The following is a 17,614-nucleotide window of genomic DNA, read 5'->3' on the forward strand; positions in this document are numbered from 1 at the left end:
TGTGTCCCAGAGATTCTGGTATGTTGTATCTTTGTTCTCATTGGTTTCAAAGAACATCTTTATTTCTGCCTTCATTTCGTTATGTACCCAGTAGTCATTCAGGAGCAGGTTGTTCAGTTTCCATGTAATTGAGCAGTTTTGATTGAGTTTCTTAGTCCTGAGTTCTAGTTTGATTGCACTGTGGTCTGAGAGACAGTTTGTTATAATTTCTGTTCTTGTACATTTGCTGAGGAGTGCTTTACTTCCAATTACGTGGTCAATTTTGGAATAGGTGCGATGTGGTGCTGAGAAGAATGTATATTCTGTTGATTTGGGGTGGAGAGTTCTATAGATGTCTATTAGGTCTGCTTGCTGCATCAACTAACGAGCAAAATAACCAGTTAATATCATAATGGCATGATCAAGTTCACACATAACAATATTAACCCTAAATAAATGGACTAAATGCTCCAATTAAAAGATACAGACTGGCAAACTGGATAAAGAATCAAGACCCATCAGTCTGCTGTATTCAGGAGACCCATCTCACATGCAGAGACATACATAGGCTCAAAATAAAGGGATGGAGGAAGATTTACCAAGCAAATGGAGAACAAAAAAAAGCAGGGCTTGCCATACTAGTCTCTGATAAAATAGACTTTAAACCATCAAAGATCAAAAGAGACAAAGAAGGCCATTACATAATGGTAAAGGGATCAATTCAACAGGAAGAGCTAACTATCCTAAATATATATGCACCCAATACAGGAGCACCCAGATTCATAAAGCAAGTCCTTAGAGACTTACAAAGAGACGTAGACTCCCATACAATAATTATGGGAGACTTCAACACTCCACTGTCAACATTAGACAGATCAATGAGACAGAAAGTTAACAAGGATATCCAGGAATTGAACTCATCTCTGCAGCAAGCTGACCCTTTATCTTTTTTTATTGCATCTATTTGATTCTTCTCTCTTTTCTTCTTTATTAGTCTTGCTAGCAGTCTATCAATTTTGTTGATCTTTTCAGAAAACCAGCTTCTGGATTCACTGATTTTTTGGAGGGTTTTTTGTGTCTCTATCTCCTTCAGTTCTGCTCCGATCTTAGTTATTTCTTGCCTTCTGCTAGATTTTGAATGTGGTTGCTCTTGCTTCTCTAGTTCTTTTACTTGTGGTGTTATGGTGTCAATTTTAGATCTTTCCAGCTTTCTCTTGTGGGCATTTAGTGCTATAAATTTCCCTCTACAAAGTGCTTTAAATGTGTCCCAGAGATTCTGGTATTTTGACTCAAACAGAAAATCTGCATACATGAACCATCAAGTGCAAAGCAGAGTTTTAAAATTATGAAGTAGGCTTGACTTTATTGAACAATTTGCTGTTCTACCCAGATGTTATCAGAAAGAACTGATGTGCATCAATTATCAGTAAAAAAAATTAAAATAATTATTTATGGTAGATATTATAAGGAATTTGATGATGGCATATTACATAATTTCATATAGGATTTAACTTGTTTAATTACACACAGATACACTTTGAAAATAATTTATCTTGGCAGGATCACCAGCATGTGTGTGGGGGAATATAAATCAAATGTTTCAAGTCAACCTTAAAACTAAAATGTTTCACAGATTGATTCTTTTCTAATTCTGATTTGCTGTGTATTTTTATCTTGCTTGGAATTTGCATTTAGTCAAACTTTCTTTTACATCTGCTGAGAGACACTGTAGTTTAATGACAGTCATAGTAAGATGTTGGGAAGACACCCAAGTGTTTCAGGAAGGAAAGTGACATGTCCGATTTATATTTTTAAAAGATCACTCAAAGTGCTAGGTGTAGAATGGGTTGCAAGCGATGGGGTATGTCAAAATTTAAATATTAAAAAAAAAAAATTAAGAGACACTATAAATGACCAAAAGAAGACATGGCAAACAAACTTAAAATTCAGGCAGGAGCATGGGGTAAATATTTACAGCATATATAAAAGACAATGTTAGTATGCTGAGATAGGTAAAAGTCCTAAAATCAGTAAGAGCAAAATGAACTAATGGAAATAGGCAAGAAATTCACACAGTTCACAGATGAAATATTCATATGGCCAATAACATATGGTAACAAATTCAGTTCAACCTAGGTTTGGGAAAATACAAGCAATGAGTTATAAATTTTTATTTATACATTTAAAAAAGAATTTAATCATATTAATTAAGAATGAAATGAAACAGCATCATATGCTACCACTGAGAGTGTGACTAAACATAAGCAATTCAAAATTAAAAATATATTTGCTTTGTGTCTACCCTCCATGTTAGACATAGTCCAAAGGATGTAAAGGGATATTTAGTAGAATGATATTGTTTATATGTATAAATATAATATGTGTGTATATATGTGTGTATATATATACTATAAATAGTATATATAGTATATAATGTATATATACACTTATATATAGTATATATACTATATAGTATATATACTCTATATACTACTATATACCAAATACTACTATATATAGTATATATAATCTATATTGTATATACTATATACTACATTTATGCTATATATACTATAGTGTGTGTATATATATGTTAAAAGATACTCAAACAATGATATGTGCTTTCTACAGGTACATATTCATGAACACAGAAATATATAGAAAAAGATCTGGAAACATAAACACCAGCCTGGTTATAATAATTATCTCTGGGTGAATAACCAGACTTTGCAAATCAACAAATCAAAAAAAAGAATTTAATCTTTTTGTTCCCATTTTTTAAATCAGGAAAATGTATTTCATGTAAAGACAGTATAATAGAGTGTGTAGAAGTGCAGCCTCTGGAGTCAGACTGGATGATTTTAAATTGTACCTCTGTCATTTACACATATGTGACTTTAGACAAGTTACTTACATTCTTTGTTCCTTAGGGTTTTCATCTGTAAAATGAAGATAAAAATGGAATTTACTTATACATCTTCTTGAATACATTTGATAATTAAACTGAGATTAAAAAAATATAGAGATAGATACATAAAGAGTTTAGCATCAACCCTACCACATAGTACATGTTAATTCTCAAGATAGGTGTAATTTGAAGTATTTCTGAAATTCAATGTGATTCCAAGGAAAGAGATTACTGTCAATTTTGGAAAATGTATACAGAGATAAGATTGCAGATCTACAAAATGATAGAGAAACTTTAACAGAAAATGGAAACTTTAAGTCTCTGAGATAGGTTTGTGAGAGGAAACATACATCAGTGAAGAAAACACTTCTGACTGTATTAAGGAGTTCACTTAAGGATGTTGTGAGAGAAAAGCATGAAGCATGAAAGGCTTCAAATTCCATGCTTAGGGATTTGAACTTTATCTCCGTAGCAAAGAGTCCCTGATGATTTTTGAGCAGAGGAATGACATGTATGTTAGCTGTGTTAGTTTCACTTTCCTATTCTGGTATACAGGATTGATGGTAGAGGTACAACCAAAGCAAGTACATAGTACATATGTTATGACTATAACAATAGTTTGTATGAGGAAAAGGATGCAGACTAAAAATAGCTAGAGAGGGAAGGAAAAAGAGCAATAGTGCCTGAGAATCTTCTGATTTCCAAGAATACATTGTCCTTATCCTCAATAAGAGTTTCCAGATTCAGAAAATTAAAACATAGGCAACCCAGTTGAATTTGAATTCCAGATAAATAACAAAAAGCTCTTTTATGTATGTGTGAACATCCCGTAGTCTGTCTAGCAATCCTCTTCCGTGGTTCATACTTTATTTTACATTCAAGTACTGATTTCAGGCAGTGCTTTAACTCTTTTGTTTGACTGTCAGTTTGGTGGTGCGAGAAGATAGAAGTATATACATTATAGTCACAACTTCTCATTCAGTGAGATGATGGTTATATCTTCTGTTGGAAACATTGTTCTTCATATTTAAAGAAGAGCCTAAAGTGGGGACAGAAAGCAAAATAGTTGTGAGTGGGCTATCAGTGGCAGGAGATGCCTCCACTCCCACAGCACATCAGTCACTGGTTCAAGGCCGATGGTGTATCTTTGGATTACATCCCAACACTGCAATGTGTTACCACTCTACTAAGACTGTTACAGTGTCTTCAATAAGTTATCCCATTCTTCCACTAAATAATTTTTCCATTACAATGGCTGATTTATTACACAGTAAAACAAGTAAATCCTCTGGGTTGAGCTCATTTGTCACTACTTTTCCTATACAAACATTACTTGGTCAGACATAGCAGTAAACATAGCATTCAGCAAGTCTACATATGGTGGCGCTAGCAGAAGCATAATGGACAACAAAGGCTAATTCATATTTAGACTAGGTGTCTTTTCAAAGAGGATAAATCTTTGCACCCTTCAAAATGGAAGAGGTCAAATGTAATTTACTTGCCATCTGGAGATTGGATAGTCTCCCCAGAAAATGGTGTCATTACAGGAGCTCAGCATGGGTTTCTACTATTGGCAAGTTGGGCATTTATTAGTAGCAATAGCTGTAGCAGTCTTGGTGAGTGGATGTGCATTTTATTAACCTGTATCTGGCCCCTTCTTCTGTCATTGTGGAGGGTTTATCAATGAATCCGTTGAACAAGTACAGGGGAACTGAGGAAATAAGCCTACCTGAGGGTCATCACGTTTTACCTGAACACTATGAGCCTTTAATGAGTGAATATTCTCTGGTGAGGATTTATGTATAACAGTATATCTTTATAGTCAAAGTTCCATCGATGTATCCTTCCTCTGTATTTGTTTTGTGAAAAATTCACAAAACTTGTTTTTCCAGGTCCCCAGCCATTCAGCCAAATTCGCCCTCGCCTACAAATAGATACAAATCCATATCTATGGCCATTATTCCTTCAAAACAAACTGAACATAGATGTATTAAGCCCATTAGGAGTATTTTTATCCTTCCCATCATCCAGGCTTTTGTAACCATCCCTGAGTGAAACTGTAATACTGGTATTTCAGGTTGGTGCCAGTATAAAATATGAAACCATCTGTAATTGAGGTCCTAATGTACTTTTTTCTTAGTCAGTTGATCAGACATAACTCTCTGTGAAACTATAGATGGACCTGAAAGAGAGAAATTGCAATGTAACAGTAGCAGGTGCCTTGAAAGTTAGAGTGACTTGTTCACACTTACATATGCCTACAGAACACAGCTTCACTTGTTAATGGAGTACCACTGTGTATGCCTAACATTATGACTTAGCCTAATGGATCAGATAGTGCAACAGTTTTCTATTGCTATGCACAAATTACCATAAATGTAGTGGCTTAAAACAACATCCATTCATTAACTCACAATTCTATAGGTCAGAGGTCTGGTATGTCATGAATCGGTTCTCTGCTCAGGGTCACACAAGGCTTAAATCAAGTCAAGAGGAGAACTGTTTCTTTCTTGAAGCTCTGCGTAAGAAGCTGCTTCCAACAGCATTCTTGGTTTTGGCAGAATAAAGTTTCTTATGTTTGTAAGACTAAGTTCCTGTTTCTTTGCCATATGACTTTCACCATCCTCAAGTCAGCAATAGTGTATCAAATCATTCCCATGCATCAGATATCTTGACTTTCTCCTCTGTACTAACTGGAGAAAACTTTCTGTTTTTAAATGGCTCAATTGATTAAATTATGTCCACTGGGATAATCACATATTTTAATGTCAACTGATTAATAACTTTAATTACACCGGTAAAGTGCATAGTGTTCTCCCACTTTAATTTGCCAGAGGTTTATAGAGCATCTGTATCTTCTTCCACAGACATCTTAGATATCATTGAGTCTAGTAATGCTCAGCTGAAGAAACGTTTCTTGTTCCGGAATGCACTCAAAATCAGCAGCCTTATGGATTACAGTTTCAAGTCAGGTCGTTGTTTACCCAACCTATTTTTTTTTCAATTATATGAATCAAGTAGTTTGTAGGTTCCCACTTATTTCAGGGCTAGAGGAACATTATGATTAATTAGTCACGCCATTCTGTCAGACCATTTTGACAGAATGAGCCAAGTCATTCCGTGTCTCTAATCTTGCTATCCATTTGGTACCACGCTCATTTTTTACATGGTTGAGTAATGCCGTTCCATCAAGCCCTTGGTAGCCCATTTTTATGATGGAATAAAACACCACTGTTCATCCCAGCTTGCCACAACAGGTGCTACAGAGATTTTTAAGGATGCTGTTGCTCCCTCACAAATATATTTCCCAATGCTAATGTAAAGTAAGTATCCTCTGATTTTCTGTTGGGATGTATGTATACAGTGTGAGTGAGAGATTAAGTTGCACATGATGAATTCAGTTCAATATTTCTATATCATTAAGTTATTGGATTCCTTTTTTAAGAAAAATCAAAGAACTTTTGGTTCCAAACCACTCATTCTGGTTTCAGACAACCAACCAAAAAAGCAATATAACTCATTTCTAGTTCCTTCACCTAAAACCTGGAATCAAAATCTCCAAAAAGTCAACCCATTTAAGTAGGTTCATCCTTGTCCAGTGTTTGCCCTTTTGTCTTTGGTCAAATACTTTTACAGTTCAACCGCCACATTTAGTCTGTGGGATTCTGTTGACATAAATGAACAAACATTTGCAATCATTAAGGTTTGAGAATTATCTTTCCCCAGACCACACATTATACTAGTCCCCTTTAGGTACGCTAGGGCCTTTTGCTACAGATTTGGAAGCCAAGAAGATTACTAGGTGCCTTGAGGAGTATTAACATCTTTGTATAAATTACTTACTGTCTTAGTTTGTTTTGTGATGCTATTTAAAAAACAGAGGCTGGACACTTTATAAAGAAAAAAGGAGTATTTTGCTCACAGTTTGCAGGCTGTTCAAGAAGCAGGGTGACACATCTGCTTGGCTTCTAGTGAAGTTTTTTGTGTTGCATCCAACATAGTGGAGAAGGTCAAAGTGGAAATAGGCATATGTATGTGAAGAGGGACCAAACACAAGGGCATCCTGGCCTTATGACACCCATATTCTTAGGAATTAATTCACTCCCTGAAAACTAATGCATTCTTACGAGAGCCAGGACTCACTTGCTCCCACTGAAATGGCACCAAACTGTACATGAGAGAACCATCCCCATGATCCAGACACCTCCCACTAGGCCCAACCTCGCAACTCCAACATACTGGGGTTCACATCTCAACATAAGACTTGGTGGGGACAAACAAACTATATCCAAACCACAGCACTTACCTTAGGTAATGTTATTATATGATCAAGTTGGGAAATAGCTCGCATCACTTGTGTCACATTCCCTGAGCCAGAATTTAGCCATATGGCCACACATAACTTCAAAGAAACATAAGAACATCGTTTAGTTGTGTGTCAACAGGAACACATTTTGATGAACACAAAACTTGCTACCACTCTCTTACTCTCATTTAAAGGAGAACCTTGCCTCTTATTCTTATACAAAATCAAATAAATACTTTAAATAAATTTTACACTTATTCACACAGAGAACTAAGTCACTATCTCTGCAAAGTCCCATCCATTCACAGCAGTCAGCTAAAGGTCCAGAAACTGCAGGTGATGCACAATCCTTATCATCAGGTTCAGATGCAACTCCCCATGATTCATAACCAAGAAACCAAAATCCATATTATCTTCCTAAAACACCCAGTGGTAGAGCAGGAAAAGAAGACAATCTCCTGCTTGGAAAAGATGAATGAATGGCACCAGGCAGTCAATGGCTCATAGAAAGTATGAAATCTTGCTGGAGAGTCATTGCAAAGGCCACATAGCCTGAGATGAAAAAGTAGTCTTAATTATGTCCAAAAATTTACTTCCGACAAGAATTATCCTCTGAAAACCCTAGTATGGCCCTCTTGGAAGTATGTCTTTATTTGATACCCATTATTATCTAACTGTGTATGAAAAATGTCTGGCTTCCTTGGGAGCTGAGCAAATTATGTCCCTTTATGCTTGTAGCTCTTTTTTGTTTCTAGTTAGTTTCTTCCCCTAGTAACTCCATACAAAGCTGTTTTCTAGATTGTGCCTTAAGGTTTGACTCTTTCATTGCTTTCTGACCCCATCTCTCTCTTTCTCAAAGTAATAGCAAGGTAATTTAGGCTCTCTGAAACAATAGGGTTGGTTAGGAAAGAAATATTCTTAAACTGATAATTAGCACGCATTTGATTTTCCTTTTTTTTTTTTTTTTTTGACAAAGTCTTACTACACCTTGGTTACTTAAGGCCTTTTACAACTAGATCTTTAGTATTTGCTTTCAAGAAACAGTCAGTTTTTCCAATTTTGTAAGGCATTTGAGCTCTGGACTTTCTCTATTACCTTTGATCTCTGCTTGGAAACCAGTCAATTCTTGTTTGAGTTAATCTCTTTCTTGTAACACCTGGCTAAATGTCACCAATGGTAGCCAGCATACACTGTCACTCTTTTAATCTTTCTCCTAGAAGGATTTTGCCTTCCAAGTTATCACAAACATCTTTCTGTATGTAGCAGGGCTCTCCAGTCTTCTAGCTGCTATATCTTCTTCATTGCTGCTTGCCACCTATTTGTTAAACACCAAAATAGGTGTTGGTTTAACACCTATTTTCATTTCGTTATAGCAGCATACAAGTTATGGTACCAATTTCTGAATTATTCATGGTTTAATTAGGAAAACGAGCCACTCTAGATATTCCAAACACTAATAAATGTAACAGAGATAAAGTAGTTCTTAAAAAAAGAATATAACTTTTTGACACTCCTCCCATTAAGAGGTGGGATCAGTGTCCTTTCCTCTTGAACCGGGATAGGTTTGTATCTCCTTCAACGATAGAATACGTTACAACTGATCCTATAATGCTTCCAAATCTAGAGTATAAGTATCCATAAAGTTTATGTCCATTTCACTTGGGATACTTGCTATGAGGAAAGTCAGACATCATGTAAGAAAACTACCCATACCAAGAGCACCATGCTACAAAGTCCAGTTGACAACCAGCGTCAACTGCAAGTCACGTGAATGAGCCACATAGGATATTTAACATATTTGAGACTTCACAGATCTAACTGCAACCATGTAAGAAACCACAAGCAAACCTATCAGTCATACTTCTCCAAATTTCTGACGTATAAAATTGTGGGCAAAGTAAAGTTGATATTTTATGGTGCTACATTCAGGGATAATTTTTAAGTCAGCAATAGATACCAGAATCATAAGAATTTGGTGCTTATGAAAACTCTTGGAAAGGATGTCTGCCTCCACAAAGGAACATGTATCTGCCATAGAGATTTCTCTCTCACCATCAAAAAAAAAAAAAAAAAAAAAAAAAAAAAAAATAGAAGACCAGACAAAATACGTGAATACGAAATACATGAACTGGAAAACAGGCAATAAATGACACGATTCCCTGACAGAAGTACATGTAATGAGGCACACTCTCTGATTTCCTGAGCTTACCACCTGGAGGTGATTTCCAGGTTGCAGATCAGAAAGGGCCACAATGGAGACCAGAAACTTAACATTGTTGAGGAAGGAAGGGATAGTGCAAGAAGTTCAGGGAAGTCAAGGCAGCTGGAATTTGCAAGGTAGAGTGGAAAGAAAGGAGTTACTTAGAGAAAGAGCCCAGAGATCTAAAGTCTTTGTTGAGTACTGATCTGGATAAGTGTGAGTTTAAAGTCCATGGGATGAGGGAGTAAAATGTCAGAAAATAGTAAGTAGGTCAAATAACTCCTGAGGCTTATAGAGGGTTAGGAATGGCTCACATTCCTACCATGTTAAGAGAAGAGACATCAAATTTACAGGACAATTATGAAGCCTTCTGAAGAATCATACCTCAGACATGTGTCTAAATTAGACATAATTAAGTCTGTTCTGGATCCAACCTAAAGAAGTTAAAAGCAAACTTTAAAGTGAGCCAAAGTAACTTAACTTCATGTCAGAAGAAAGGCCCGTAATTGTTTGAAGGGATAGAGCAAACTAACATCCAACAAGGTAAAATGTATAATATCCATAATCCAATGAAACTTACAAAGTATACAAAGAAGCAGGAAAATATGACCCATAACCAGGAGGACAATTAGTTGATAAAAGCAGACCCCAAAATAGTGAAGGACCTTAAAACATATAAATATCATAAGCATGCTTAGAGATGCAAAGAAAAACATGAGCAGAATAAAAACAGAAAAAAAAGCTATAAAAAAGACTAATGGAACTTCTAGAGATATAGCATATGTTAATTAAATAAGGGTAAGATTAACATCAGAATAGACATCTCAGAGGAAATATCAGTGAACTTGAAGACATGGTAATAAAAAAAAAAGACTCAAAATAAAGTTCAAAGTGAAAAAAAAAGTGCAAAACTGAACACAGCTTCAGTGACCTGTTTCCAGTGTTACAACATGTATAACTGGAGTCTTAGAAAAAATAAGTATGTGAGCAAAAAAAGCAATTTTGAAGAAATCACTACTACAATGTGAAATTCAATGAAAACTATAATCCTATGAACTGAAGAAGCTCAGTGAAGCCCAAACAGAAAAAATATATAAGGAAACATTATAATCTAAGAATCAGTGACAAAGAGAAAAATCTTAAAAGTCACTACCAAAAAAAAAAAAAAAAAAAAAGCCACTACAGGAGGGAAAAATGACTGTGTGTGTGTGTGTGAGAGAGAGTGTATTAATGGCAACTGATTTCTTTTCAAAGTCTAGGTAAGCCACACACAAATTTAATTTACGTTTATAAATTGTTATAAAAAACTATCAATTATAATTTTATTCCCAGACAAAATGTGCTCAAAAGCTGAAGACAAAATAATGACTTGTATACACAAAATGAACTGACAGAAATAACCAGCAGAACTGCACTACAAGAAATATTAAGTGTCTTTTAAGCAAAAGGAAAATGATATCAGAGAGAAATTTGGATCTACACAAAGAAATAATGAGTGCCAGAAATGGCAATTGTAAAAATAAATACCAAAGCCATTTTGTCTGATTTTTTAATCTTTTAAAATGATAATTAGTGGCATATAGCAAAAAACAATGTTTGTCAAGATTATATTTTAGGTAGAAATAAAACACATGACAACCTTGGTACAAAAGCCAAAACAGAGTAAATGAAAGTTTCTTACACTATATATGAATTGGTTTAGTATCATTAGAACATAGGCTGGGAAAAGTTAAAACTTATTGTAAACCTAAGAGAAACCACTAAATAAACATATATATGTTTATTAATAAATTTATTTACTTATTATCATTTATTATATAGTTTATTATTTATTTTTATGTTTATATATTTAGTTATTAATTTATTAATAAACACACATATATGACAACCAGTTGATGCTGATTGTCAACTATATATATATACACACATATATATGCAGTAAATCAAAGTAGAAATAAAATAGAAACATAAAACATACTCATCTAAGGGCATATAGGAAAAGGGAAAAAGAACAAGAGATGGAAAGTTAGAAAACAAATACCAATGTTATAGATTTTATGTCAAACTACATTAAATTTAAATGGTCTACATTCATTAATTAAAAAGCAAAAGAGCGTCAGGGTAAATAAGAAATAAGATCAAACTATATCCTATCTACAAAATATTTACATTAAAGACAAACTGGTTAAAATGAAAAGGTAAAAAATATATATCAGGCAAACACTAATTTTAAAAAACCTAGAGTTGCTATATTAATATCAGGCAAAGAGATGTAGACACACACACACAGTAAGCAAAACCCCACAGAAACACACACACACACACACACACACACAACCTGACCTGCATCCTATTAATAAAATATGTAGTCCTCCCCTCACCCACCCCCAGAAAATCAGTAAAGACAGAGGAGACTTTAACAGCAACATCAAGGAATTTAACCTAATTTGGCATTTGGAATTTGTAGTACAGTAGCCTCAATAGCTGAATACAAATTTTTTCCAAATAGGCCTAAAACATTTCTCAGGATTGATCATCTACTTAAATGAAAACAACTCTCCATAAATTTAAAAGGAAAGAAATCACACTGTTTATTTTGTATCCATTTAATTAAATAAGTAATCATCAAGAAAAAAGATATCTGGGAAATCTCCAAATATTTTACAATGAGAAACATGCACATAAATAAATAAAGTTATTTATATAATTAATAAATAAAAGAAAAAATCACAAGAGAATATAAAAAAAATTTTGCACTAAAGGAAAATGAAGGCACAATATATAAAATTTGGGATATGCAGCTATAGCATTGTTTAAAGGGAAATTTATAACACGTAACATTTATATTAAAGGAAGAATGTTCTCAAAGCAAAAATCCTATCTTCCACAAGAAACTGGAAAAGAAAATTAAACCTAAATTAAGCAGAAGGAAAAATGTTAGCTAAAAGCAGAAACCAAATAAGTAGAAAATATAAAAACTGTAGAGACAATTAATAAAGCCAACTATATTTCTTTAAAATTGGGGAAAAAATCATGAAATCATGGATAACCATTTATCTTAAGATTTAAAAAACAAATATAAATTACTAATACACAGAATGAAAAAGATGTCACAGCAAACAATGCAAAGAAAACAAAACAATATTATAAACAACTTTATGTCAATAAATTTGTTAATTTTGATGTAATGAACAAATTCCTTAAAAGATAAGAAATTTCAAATCTCAATATGTGTGTATTAAATGGGTCTATATTTGACATATGGGCTTATATGTATTACAGAAATTGAATTTAAAATTTTAGAGCTTCCCAGAAAGAAAATTCCAGACTCATAGAGATAGGAAACAAAGAAGTAAAACTTGCTTCATTTCCAGATGACATAACCACCTCTGTGTTAGACATCCTAAGGAATGTACAAGACAACACTAAAAGTTATAAATGTGTGTAGCAAAGTTGTAGGACATTAGGTCAATAATTAAAATAATTAAATTTCTAGTTTTTGGCACTAAAATTGAAATGTGAAATCAAGAAAACAATGCAATTTAGAAATTCCATATAAATGAGATAACATCACATAGTCTTGTTTTGGGCTTCTTTTGCTTATCATAACACTTTAGAGATTCACTCATGTTGTTGCATTTATTGGTAGTTTGTTCCTTTTTATTACTGAGTCGCATTCCATTGTATGGCTGTATCCAAGTTCGTTCATCCATTTATCAGCTCATAAGCATTTGGGAGGTTTCTGCTTTGGGGCTCTAATTTTACAAATGTGAAAGTCATGTGTACTTTGATGATTATTTTCTGGGGTAAATACCTAAATTGGTATTACTGGGTGTTCTAGTAAGGTGTATTATAAATTCTATAGTATATTTTTAATTTCTTTTTATTTTATTGGAAATGAGGTCTTGCACTATCGCCCAGACTAGACTATGGGGGCATGATCATAGTTCACTTCAGGCTCGAACTCCTGAGCTCAAGTGATCTATCCTCCCAAGTAGCTGTGACTACAGGCACATACTACCACATCTGACTAATTTTTATTCATTCTTGTTGTTTTAGACAATGGGTCTCTCTGTGTTGTTCAGGCTGGTCTTGAGCTCCCGGCTTCAAGCAATCATCCTGTTTCAGCCTCCCTGGCTCTAAAATGTATTTCTAAGTGACTTTTTAAGCTTTTCTGTGGCATTTTGCATTCCTTAGCAATGTGCAAAAAGTTATAGTTGTTTCTCAGCCTCACTAAAGCTTCCTATGCAAAGTTTTTAAATTTTAGTTATTCTCGTTGGCACGTAGTGACATCTCAATGTAGTTTTAATTTTATTTCCCCAAAGATTAGCTATTTTGAACATTTCCTGATACTTAAAGAAATATTAAGCAACCATTAAAAAGCCATCACTTTTCTATTATACAGCACTGTATCATAATTATTACAAAGCATAAGGAAAGAGTCAGTGTAAGTTTGTGACCTACACTACGATTACACCCACGTGAAACTTGCATGTGCTTTTGCATGACAACAGGGATCAAATTAATTTAAATTAGTTGTTATGACAGGACTCTGGTTAAATAGTTTCTTATATTTTTATATTCCTTAGTGTTACATTTTCAGGGATTGTAACATTATTGTAATGTAGATATGATAGAGGGTAGAAAAGAGTGACTTTGATTCATGTAAGTTAACTATTCAATGAAATTCTCAAGAAGTAAGTACAAGGATATTCGATCAAAAATCTAGAAATGATGGCTTTGTTAGAGTTCAGATGAGTTTCTGTATTTCAGATGTGTTCCAGGAGGTTTTCTGTACTCCCCACAAATGAAGATGAGAAAAACACCATTTATATATGATAGCTAACACTAAATTAGCAGAATCCAAGAAAATCCAGGAGGCAGATCATAGATGAAGAGAGTGGTGGGAAGTGACAGCCCTGCTGTCTGTTTTTCATTCTCTCCTAAAACCAAGTGTGAAGGTCACAGACAAAATAGCATGTCTAAACCAAGTGTGCAGGACACAGACAAAATAAAAAGTCTAAACCAAGTATTCAGGCCACAGACAAAATAAAAAGTCCAAAATAACTTGTACAACATTTAACAGTTTATTGGGTCGTGAAGAACAAATAAATAATCGCTTACACAAAACATACTTGGTGAGGTCTAAAATGAAGAGGTTAGTCGTTTGACTTTCTCTATCTCAGGTTGCCTTACTGGTCAGAATTGTTCCAGATTCAGGAATATTCTACGTGTTTCATGTCTTCAGTGTGCTTACATTTTCCCTTGGTCTAGCACTGCTATTTATTACTCTCCATTGCACAAACTCATATCACCCTCTTGCATCTTTGGTCCATAGTTTCTGTAACCTTTTCTGTATCACTGGACTTTGTTTGGACTGTCTTTGACTCTATAAATATCCTCATGCATAGTCTTAAAGGAAATATACTTTATTCAGTCACACTTGATAAGGCACTTGCCACTTTCCAATGTTTCCTTTTTCAAAACCTACAATTTTATTTAACCAATTACTTTATTAATATTATTTAATCATCTCTGTCTCCTTTAATTCACTCCGAATCCTTTCCATTGTTCTCTCTTCATTCCCAAAGTTTATCTTTTAGCTTCTCAGCTCAATAATTGAAATTACATGGCAAATTTTCTTAATCACTTAATATCTTCTAAGTTACACAAAAATCTATTTTAGACAACCATACACGTGTGTTAAACTTCTGTCATTTTGTTTTGCCCTGATCCTATTCCTTGACTGATTTTCTGTGTTATTATTGTTATTGTTATATTATTATATTAGCTATTTGTCTCTCTATACCAAGGAATTTCTAACTTTCCTTTCTCAATTCCCTTTCTTTTTATCTGCCTTTAATTTGCCAAAATTCTCCATCTTGATGTTTTGAAAGTCTAATTATTTCAACAGTATACAAAAGTTTGAGAAGTTAATTTGCTGTTATCAGGATGTTTTATTATAGCTATGTAAGATTTTCACCAGAATTGATCACTTCTGATTCATATGTATACTTTTTATTTCAAGGTTACTTCCAACTCACATGATTTACAATCAGATTCCTCCACTAAGACTGATGATATATGCTTGTCATTCACGCTTATAAATGTAAAGTCTCTAACTTGTCTGGAATGTGGCTTCAAAACCCAGTTCTCTTCTACTCCACACCATTGTAATTTACTCCTATGAATTTCTCCTCCTCATATCAACTTCTGTATTGTTTACTTTTTGTAATTTGAGCATGTACATAAATTCTCATCTTCTATTCCTTACAGCCAGAATAACACAAATGTATATTTCAATACATAGTCTCATTCTTCAGAGTTATCCACACAAAACCAATAAATTCTGGGAAAACTTGAAACCTGTGTGTGTGTGTGTGTGTGTGTGTGTGTGTGTGTGTGTGTGTGTGTTTAATAGCCATGGCTTCAAATAAAACTTCTTTATAGCTAAGTTTTTAATCATTGAGAGAAAAAGAGAGAAAGAGTCATCTAAGGAAATTGACTTTATGAAGCATATTATTATAATTTACCATTCCACAAAGGGATAATGCAAAAAACATGAGGATGCTGAGGGTGAAATCGCCTTCCCCCACCTTTAAACATGGGTGGGAAGTACTCTGGAATTTAATGACAGCTTTCACGAGAAGAAATAATAAATTTCATTCTACCAAAATAAAGGCTCCTACCTCAGACATTTGACATTTGAGAAATAAATCTTGACATTCAAGAGATGATAAATCTTGATTCCTTTGCAAATGAGGAAATGTGACTACAATCTCCCAGCTTTTTCTCAAATCCTATTTTCAAGCAAAAGTATGTTTCCAACATACATATTCCAACTTAACTACCTTTTCAACCTGTACAAAGTTTGTTTCTTTATCTATTTTTTCATGAAGTGTAAACTGTTTGGGACCTCAAGTCACTCACTTCAAGGGTGGCAATGAGTAGGAAGCCCAAACGTGACCTAAGACACAGTTGGTGAAGTGCCTGTGTTGGAACATGCTCCAGAGTCTCAACACATGAATTTTAAATTTATGCTTTGTCTAAACAATAGTGTTTTGCACAACATAAACTTTTATGATCACTAGAAAATTGCTGAAACCTCAAACACTAAATCCACAAATGTTAAAGGACTATTTGAAATAATGATTCAGTTTCTCTAATGTATATTCTTTGTGCTATCATTAGGTGGCATATCAAATTGTTGGGACAATGTTTAGGAACTAAAAACTAAACTGCTTCCAATTAAAGTGGAAAATATTTTCCAAAAGTGGAAATTTTCCTTTTCCCTAACTTTTTCCAAAAAAATAGGAAAAAATGGAAAATATTAGAGAAAAGGACAACTTCTACTTTATTTCTCCTGGCTCCCAAAACTACCATAAAGCATTTCCTAGGATTGTGCAGTACACAATTTGAAAAACTTTTGATTTTTTTTCCTATTATTATACTTTAAGATCTAGGGTACATGTGCATAACGTGCAGGTTTGTTACATATGTATACTTGTGCCATGTTGGTGTGCTGCACCCATCAACTCGTCAGCACCCATCAACTCGTCATCAAACCTGCAAACTCATCTTCCCCAACTTCCAAATTAGATAAGTCATTCATTTTAGATTTTTAGGAAAGAAAATTGAGACATAGAGATATTTAGAAATTATCTACTCTGGCACTCAGACTTTGTGATTCTTTTTGAATAGAGAAGAATCCTCTGTCCTCGAGTCAAATATAATATTTAATATATAGGTTGTTTCATGCAGATTGACTATGACTGTGATGTCCATTTGACATGAAAAATACCAGTCTAAGCTGCTTTTTCTGTTATTATTAACAGTTCTGTCAGACCCCTTGAAGATTACTGTACGAAAGTATTTATTGAGCTTCTAGCTTACACAAATACAGTTAGGGACCTGGAAAATGATTTCACAGTTAAATATAGTATTGTTAAGGGAAGAATAAAAGCTTTCTCCCACCCCACCTCCATCTCTGCGTGCATCAATTCTGTGAAATTTGGCTAAGGTAGTCTTGGTATTCTTGTATAATAGCTCTAAGCAAAGTTCTCCTACACTTTCTTCCAAAAGTTGGCCTGTTAAATGAAGCATTATATAATACAAGAGTAATGGAGGCTTTTGAAAGTAATTTGGGATTTAAGTTAAGAAATAGCAAAATTAAGATTTGAAAATTACATACTCTTAATACACATTTTTAGCTCAATTTTCT

Source organism: Macaca mulatta, chromosome 5 (assembly GCF_049350105.2).
Source record: "Macaca mulatta isolate MMU2019108-1 chromosome 5, T2T-MMU8v2.0, whole genome shotgun sequence".
Lineage (NCBI taxonomy): Eukaryota > Metazoa > Chordata > Mammalia > Primates > Cercopithecidae > Macaca > Macaca mulatta.